This window comes from Solanum stenotomum, chromosome 1 (genome assembly GCF_019186545.1).
Source record: "Solanum stenotomum isolate F172 chromosome 1, ASM1918654v1, whole genome shotgun sequence".
Lineage (NCBI taxonomy): Eukaryota > Viridiplantae > Streptophyta > Magnoliopsida > Solanales > Solanaceae > Solanum > Solanum stenotomum.
The window spans coordinates 80,913,011-80,921,643 of NC_064282.1; the positions used below are offsets into that span (position 1 = coordinate 80,913,011).

General features: G+C 33.9%; 1 long non-coding RNA gene across 1 annotated transcript; it reads left to right on the forward strand.

Moving 5' to 3' along the window:
• Nucleotides 1-189: 189 nt before the first annotated feature.
• On the forward strand, nt 190-3,713 carry LOC125853501 (uncharacterized). Its single transcript, XR_007445174.1, has 2 exons — nt 190-269; nt 3,606-3,713. It is a non-coding gene; the product is annotated as an uncharacterized LOC125853501 (long non-coding RNA).
• The last annotated feature ends 4,920 nt before the right edge of the window (nt 3,714-8,633 follow it).

The window sequence follows — 8,633 nt, forward strand, 5'->3', positions numbered from 1 at the left end:
TTGAACTTGAACTTAGAATTAGAACTTGAACTTGAAATTAGAAATTGAACTTGAGCTTAGAACTTGAAATTATAACTTGAACTTAGAACTTGAACTTGAAATTAGAATTTGACCTTCAACTTAGAACTTGAACTTGAACTTAGAATTAGAACTTGAACTTGAAATTTAACTAATTTTAGAACTTTTCGTGCTAGGCAACTGAGGAAGCTCAACATCTAAAAAAGTTGATACAAGACTATATTGCTTCTTTCATCAAAGTAGGAGATAAGGTTGGTGCTTCTAAATTTCTAAAGTTCAAGTACAATTGTTTTCAATAATGTGTTTGTGTCCATCTAGTATTGATATTTAGCTTTAATTTTATGACAATATTTTTGTTTCCATCGATTGTTTGTTAAGCATAAGTACCAACACTAGTTGATCCTATTGATGACAAAATTGATTTTCTTGCAAGATCGATTTGTGTCCATCTAGTGTTGACACTTAGCTTTAAATGTAGAAATAATATATTTGTTAAGCATGAGTACCAACACGAGTTGATCCTATTGATGACAAAATTGATTTTCTTGCAAGATCGATTTGTGTCCATCTAGTGTTGACACTTAGCTTTAAATTTAAATAAGTTCAATTAAAAAATGTGGTTTTGTTGATGGATTTAGTTGTTGGAATTAAGTCAAAACTAAACTAGTTAAAGTTGTTAAGTTGTTTAAATAAGTTAGATTAAATAATGTGGTTTTGTTGATGGATTTAGTTGTTGGAATTAAGTCAAAACTAAACTAGTTCAAGTTAAAAAGTTGTTAAGTTGTTTAAATAAGTTAAATAAATTAATGTGGTTTAGTTGGTGGATTTAGTGTTGTATTAAGTCAAAACTAAACTAGTTAAAGTTCTTAAGTTGTTTAAATAAGTTAAATTAAATAATGTGGTTCTGTTGATGGATTTAGTTGTTGGAATTAAGTCAAAACTAAACTAGTTAAAGTTGTTAAGTTGTTTAAATAAGTTGAATTAAATAATGTGGTTTTGTTGATGGATTTAGTTGTTGGAATTAAGTCAAAAAACTAAACTAGTTAAAGTTGTTAAGTTGCTTAAATAAGTTAAATTAAATAATGTGGTTTTGTTGATGGATTTAGTTATTGGAATTAAGTCAAAACTAAACTAATTCAAGTTAAAAAGTTGTTAAGTTGTTTAAATAAGTTAAACTAATTAATGTGGTTTAGTTGGTGGATTTAGTGTTGTATTTAGTCAAAACTAAACTAGTTAAAGTTGTTAAGTTGTTTAAATAAGTTAAATTAAATAATGTGGTTTTGTTGATGGATTTAGTTGTTGGAATTAAGTCAAAACTAAACTAGTTCAAGTTATAAAATTGTTAAGTTGTTTTTATAAGTTAAATTAAATAATGTGGTTTTGTTGATGGATTTAGTTGTTGGAATTAAGTCAAAACTAAACTAGTTCAAGTTATAAAGTTGTTAAGTTGTTTAAATAAGTTAAATAAAATAATGTGGTTTTGTTGATGGATTTAGTTGTTAGAATTAAGACAAAACTAAACTAGTTCAAGTTAAAAAGTTGTTAAGTTGTTTAAATAAGTTAAATTAAATAATGTGGTTTTGTCAATACTAAACTAGTTTTAGGACTACCACTAGTAACATTAGTATTAAATTGTATTTATAATATAATTGAATATCTATATTTTTGTAGATGGATCATCGTTTGTGGATATATAATTTGCATTATGAAACTGGTACTGGTTTGAAACCTGAGTTCATTAACGGTGTAGAAATTTTACTGATCATACAATGACACTTGACATTTTCAAGATTAATGGATTGGTTAGATGTGGCATATCAAAATGATGTTGCAATTGTTCAACAACAAGTTGATGTTGAATTGGAAACCACACTACAACATCGTCAACACATATTAGAAGAAGTATCTGATGATGAGATATTGAATGTTGAGGAAGAAATATCCGAGAATGAGGAAAATGAATCATTTGATGACGAAGAATGGGACGATAATGAAAATGAAACAACTGAGGAGGAAGAATGGGAGAATGATGGAATTGAAACAAGCGAGGAGGAATAGTGTAGAATGAAAGCTAGCTAGTACATATGTAAGTGTATTTTACTAATTTTATTTAATTTATGATTTTTATATATATTATACATGTAAATTTGCAATCAGATGTCATCAGGTGGTGACGGTGATAGACATCGCGAGCATCTTAGAGTTAGCTAGACTAAACAAGCTAAGAAGAAGAAGTCTAGGAGACCGATAGATCTTGAGGATATTGCAGGATCTATTTCTTCTGCGCCAGAGCGCATCAACCATGATACTCATTTATTTGCTGTTCCGTTTGGTACGGCGGATCCTTGACAATATTATCTTAATTATCGTCGACTAGTCGGTGCTTCATCTACTTCATAGGCATTGCCTTCACGATGCTATGAGGACCTACCTTTACAGGCTATTCGTTGAGCACGACCCTTATCGGAAGGTACTCCATCTCCCATAGGTACATCTCCTCAGTTATCTGCCATGAGGCTTGGAGATTCTAGTAGCGAACAGTCGAATGCTATGGCCGGTACGCCTCTATTGACTCAACATTTTGTGCATCCTGGTGTATCACCCTCGTCTACAGGTGCACCTAGTGCTACACCACATGATACGATGTCTGTTCTAGCTCCTGGCCAGAAGGACAAACTTGGTAGAGTCATGATTGAGCCGGATGGATCATCGTAAGTTTGTTTTGTTATCTATTTGTTAGTTTATTTTATTTATTTCTTATACTTTAATATATTATTCATGAACTAACATATTTATTATGTGTTTTGCAGGTGGCATCCTGCAGCGGATGCTGCCCGGGCTTTAAAAGAGTGTGTTAGAAGACTCTATACACAAGCTTATCACTCTTGGAGCGAGATTCCAAACAGTATATGCCAGGCAATGTTTAATAACTTTAAGGTGTATATTTTTTAGTTAAGTTTAGTATACTTTACTTTTTTTTACTATCGATTAAATTACCGTTATTCAATTTTTTTTCAGACTATATGTACTTGGGAGTAGAGGTCCAATTTGGTCATTGGGACCACATTTGAGAGGAAGGCATCCGCCAGACTGTCTAGCTGGCTAAAGAGCGTGCGGGATAGTGGAGAACGTCCCGGTTGGATGTTGCCTCATGTTTTTGATGAATTGGGTCAGTATTGGAACACAGACAAGTTTAAGGCAATATCAGATCAAGCCAAAATGGCTAGAGACAATCTTAAAGGTGGCTTGTTGCACACCGAAGGTGCAAAGACGGTTGGAACAATTGCACGAGAATGGTAAGTTCTAATTCAAACTTTTAAATAAATAATTAGTTGATACATATATATCGTTATAAATTTCATTTTTTATTTATAAGAAAAAGAATTGGTACACACTCCCATTGAACCAGAGGTTTTCAAAAAGACTCATGTCAGGAAGAAAGAAAATGAGTCGGATCCGGATGTGTTGGTGGAGGAAAGGGCCGAACAAACTTTTGTAAGTTATTTAATATGAATAATATATATCAATAGTGAATATATTTATGATATGTATATATATTGATGTCAATATTTATATTTAATATGCAGAATGACTTTCATAAGTACGTCGCTGAGAATCTAGATAGTTCGGTTCAATTGACACCTGAACTGTCCACTCAGATTTGGAAAGAAAGAGTGGTAGGGGGGACACACAAGGGTAGATGCTATGGTCTAGGCTCTCACAACGATGTTAGACGCCTTCAGTCAGGTTTAGAAGGTATTGGATCGTCACATCAAGCTGCGGCACTTGATGGTGTTCAGATTGCTACTATGTTGGATCAAATAACTAAACTTACAGCGGCACTAGCAGATTCGGAGTGGAAAAGAGTAGCTGAATAACAAAGAATGAGTGAGACCGTTCAGCAAATCAAAGAACAAGTGATGAACCTCGCTCGTCGACCTACTACTTCGGCTCCCGATGACACCGACAACGAGAGTATTGAGGATGATTATGTAGATCTCACTACCTAGTTTAGATCTCTGGACATTTATGAACTTTTTGTAATTTTAAAACGAATTTTAAAAGACTTTATAAGTCTTTAATTTATGACTTAGATACTTTTGAATGTTATTTTAAGTTTGTTGTTTTATGTTTTGTTTAAATTGTTTATAATTGTGTATGTTTGATTGGGCAGCATAAGCTGCGAGCTGCTACTGTCAAAAATATTGCAGAAAAAGTGATGGACAGTGTGGTTTAGTCCGTCGCTTTTCTAGGTTTTAATTTTTTTAAAAACCCAGTAAAGTGATGGACAGCGTGGTTTTGTCCGTCGCTTTTTTGGATTTTTAAAAATAAAATTTCCAGAAAAGCAACGGATTGCGTCTCCCTTTAGAAATTAAAAAAAATAAAAATTAAAATAAAGCAACGCAGTCCGTCGCTTTTTTAAAAAAAATTCAATTTTTTTTATAAAAAAAGTGACTCGATCCGTAGCTAAAAGAGACGCAGTTCGTCTCTAAAAGCGACGCAGTCCGTCACTTTTTTAAAAACGACGTTGTCCGTCGTTTTTTGAAAAGCGTCGAGCTAAAATGCGGCAGAAGTGGCTGCGTCGCTTTTCTGTCGATTTTGACCAAAAAAGCGACGCAATCTGTCGCTTTTGGCCATTTTTTTTTGACAATTTTTTAGTAGTGCTTGAACCCTCACTTGAACTTATACTTGGTCAAATTTTTGCGCCATTTACCTTCCTTGAACTCTCACTTGAACTCAATTATTCATAAAAATTTAAGACTCAAACGTTAGGCTCTAGTTTCACCTATTAATTTTCCGGGTGTTAAACCCTCGCATACTTGTACATTCAATGTACTAATACCATTTGGCCTACATCGTTTTATGATGCAGACACAGGTAACCAGGATCAGCACCCAGCGCCTTATTGATTCAGTGGAGCACTCAGAGTCAGTAGGTGAGCCTCTTTGCTATCCGGAGGACTGTTACTTTGCTTTATAGTATTTCAATTGTTAGGATGATCGAGGGTCTTGTCCCGACATCCCTATTTGTTTTAGAGGCTTCATAGACGAGTAGTTATGGTTCTCTAGTCTTTCCATTTTCAGTTGTATACGTTAAGATTTATGTTGCCATTTTGACTAAGTTATTATCTTTTGAAGTTATTCGTATGAGTTATATCTTGAGACTGTTTCTTGATTATTAAGTCTTCCGCTATAAGTTAAGCCATGCAAAGGGTTCGCTTGAGGTCAACAATGGTTCTCGGGTGCCAGTCCCTCCCAGGGTGTAGGCTCGGGTAATGACATGCGGAGCCAAATCCGGCTGAGTACAAGTTCAACAACATGGGCATCTATAGCACTCACCTCACCACTTTGGAATCTGATCGTGAGGATACTTCACGGTCTAGATTACCAGCCTTTGTCTCCTAGCTAAAGGATGATCAGACTCTTCAGAGGAGGCGAGCTGAGATGCGCTCCAAAGAGCTGTTCAGCAGCAACCAAGGCAAAAGACCAAGGCAAGAGCATTACTGGGCAAAAAGGAGCCAAAAATCTGAAGTTGCTGAAGAAAAGCAAGGCTAGTACTCGCCAAAGCCACTCGGTGAGTCAATGAGTGGACCTTCAGCTCGCCAAAACTTCCACCAGGCCAACCCATGGATAAGACCAACTCGATGAGAAAATTGATGGTTCGTCAACGCGTCGAATGGATAGGCGATGCCGACCTTGATCGCTAAAAGTTATAGAAGAAAGGTGGTGAAAGGCCAAGCCAACCTACATGCATCAGCAACCATGTCGGGGAAACCTGACTTATTTCGATGAGTGACTACAAAACTAAAATTTTGGGAATGTATAAATGCGATTTTCAAAAGAGAAAGGAGTTCCCACATTGTCCAGTACTGCTTTTTGATACTCAATATTCTAAACATTGTTTTTACACTTTTTGAGTAGAGATTTAGGGTTTGTTTGATTTTTTGCTTGAATTTGAGCATTTTGAGAATTGTGGATTGTTGCCGAACGAGATGGAAAACACAGTTGGTAATGATTTTTTGTTCTTTATTATGTTGGCTAACAACCCAATTCTTGGGAGTGTTATTATGTAGTTGAATGCTTCAATTAGGTTATGGGTGTTAGTATATACTAATTTAATTGTTGATTTGAAGTGGATTTAATTAATAGTTTGAGTTTTAATTGATGAATTATAGTAGCAAATACAATTCTAATTCAACTCTCTAAGCTTGCTTGAAAAAGGAGTTTTAGAGTTAAAACTATTAGTTGATGATTGTAGCGATTTTGTTATTGCATATTTAGCTTGAGAAATTAGGTCTAAATTCAATCCTACAAATCTAGCTTGAAAAGTAGATTGATTGAGGTGTTGGGCAGTTTATATGTGTTGTGTTTGTTGAGGTTCAAAAGAACTCGCTTAATTCATGGTAGTTGATTGAGAAATGACTATTGCACCTAAAGTTTGGCCTACCCTCTAAGATTTAGCGACTTTTAGTAAATAATAATCACTCATTTTGCGAAATTGACATTCAATTTATCACACTCCTGAGAAATCCTCTCTACTTGTTTACTCTCGGTTAATTGTAGTTGCTAATTCTTCACCCAAATCCCCCCATTTTACATTGATTGTCAACACGTCGTCATTTACTTTATTGTTGCAAAAATATCTACATCTACAAATGATTAGAACACCATTTACTTCATAATCAAATTCTTTACCGTATCACTTCCTATGGGATCGATCCCAACTCTTAGTTAGGTTTATACTTGTTAGTGACCACCTACACTTAGAATTGGATGAATTGTAGTTGAGCATTATCAATAGAATACCTCAACTAAGTGGAGCAAATAAGCTTTACCCGAAGGCACTTAGGATTCATCTAAAAAGTATGATCATGTACCCATGTTGGCATACATGGTTTATGAGGAATGTGAGTTGTCTGAATTTATCCTCATATCGGTGCTTAATACTAATCCCAATAATAAATACTAATCATAAATGTTTAAAGACACACTCTTCCTCTTGTTTGATATAATTTCTCAAACCATCTTCTTAAAAGATGTAACAACTCTTGAAATATCTTTGAACTCATTACTCATTTAGAAATCAAAGTTTCTCTTTTATCAATGGAAAAATGAATACATTTGGAAATACTTAGTTCCCTTATACTTTTACTCAATTCATACATGAAAACTCTTTCTCAAAAATTTATCAGAATCATATTGTGATATGATCATTGATGACTCGAGAAGTCATACTGCATAAACATTGATGGTTTATCTAGATACAATGCTGCTTAATCATTGATGGCATACACGATTATCACACTAATCATGTTTTAAAAAACTCTTTCTCAAAACTCATCTTTACTTTCTCAAAAACACAGTTTAAAACTCAAATGTTGGCTTTGAAAAGCATATCAAAATTTATAATTCAATTCATAGGGTTCATGCAGAATTATGGATGTGAAAGACTCAACTCAGAGGTCTTAATAGCAATATGGAAACTCAGAACGCAAAAGCTGAAAGACACTACTCATATCAAGAATACTCAATTCATAGGGTTCATGTTGAAATATAGACATGAAAGAATCAACTCAAGAATCTTAATGCATAACATATAGCAATTCAATAATTAGGAATAGAGTTTCAAAAACAAACAGGAACTCGAGAACTCAAAATCAACTAATCTTAAGAATACTCAAATCTAGGGGTAGAGTCCTACATTTCTCATTTACTGATTTAAAAGTAGATGTAGGGCATGAGGAAGAACTAGTCTAACACTACGATAGCCACAAGAACAAGGTTCTTGAACAATCTTGAATCAAAACTTGATTAGAAGCCTTGAAACCCTAGCTTGAAGGTAAACAATCAAGAAAACCTTTCTTGCGATTCTTGAATTAGTGTCTTGAAATCTCTATGGCCAAGAATTTTGATTTTCATTAGTGATTCATAATTGTATTGAGGAATTTTAGTTGGAAAGAATGAAATCCTTGGAGAAAGACTTACCTTGAAGAAGAATTTTGAAAAAGAGTGAAAGAATCTTGAATGAAGTCTTATACTATGATTTTTCCTTAGGGTTTTGCCTTAAGGTTTTAGAGAGAAGATAATAATGGATTGAGAGTTGAAAATGTGATTGTTTTGGGTGTATAATTAGTCAAGAAATCCAATTAGGGTTTTCTTAGAGGTAAAAAGCAAAAAACGACGGTTCTTAATGTTTTCCCATCGGCTAATTCATCACTGCACTATATTAGGTTACTAAAATGGTCATAACGTCTTATTCGAAATTCGGATTGTTGCGAAATTTGTGGCGTTGGAAAGAATATTCAAATACCTTTAATTTGATTGGTTATGAGCTATGTAACTCTTTATATTCTAAGAGATATGGTCATTTGAAGTTGACCCAGGTAGAATCTTACATTAAAACTTAATTGGTATGGAAACTTTCAACTCAACTTTGTACTTGGAGATTCTAGTGACCTTAATTGGTATCCAAAATCAATCCCACACTAAAGAATTTATCTTTACACATATGGGCAATTTAAGAATCACCCGATACGACCCAACATGTAAATAAAGAATAATTCGGACCTTCATTTTAAAAAAATTGGGGTGTTACAATTAATTAGTGTACTCAAT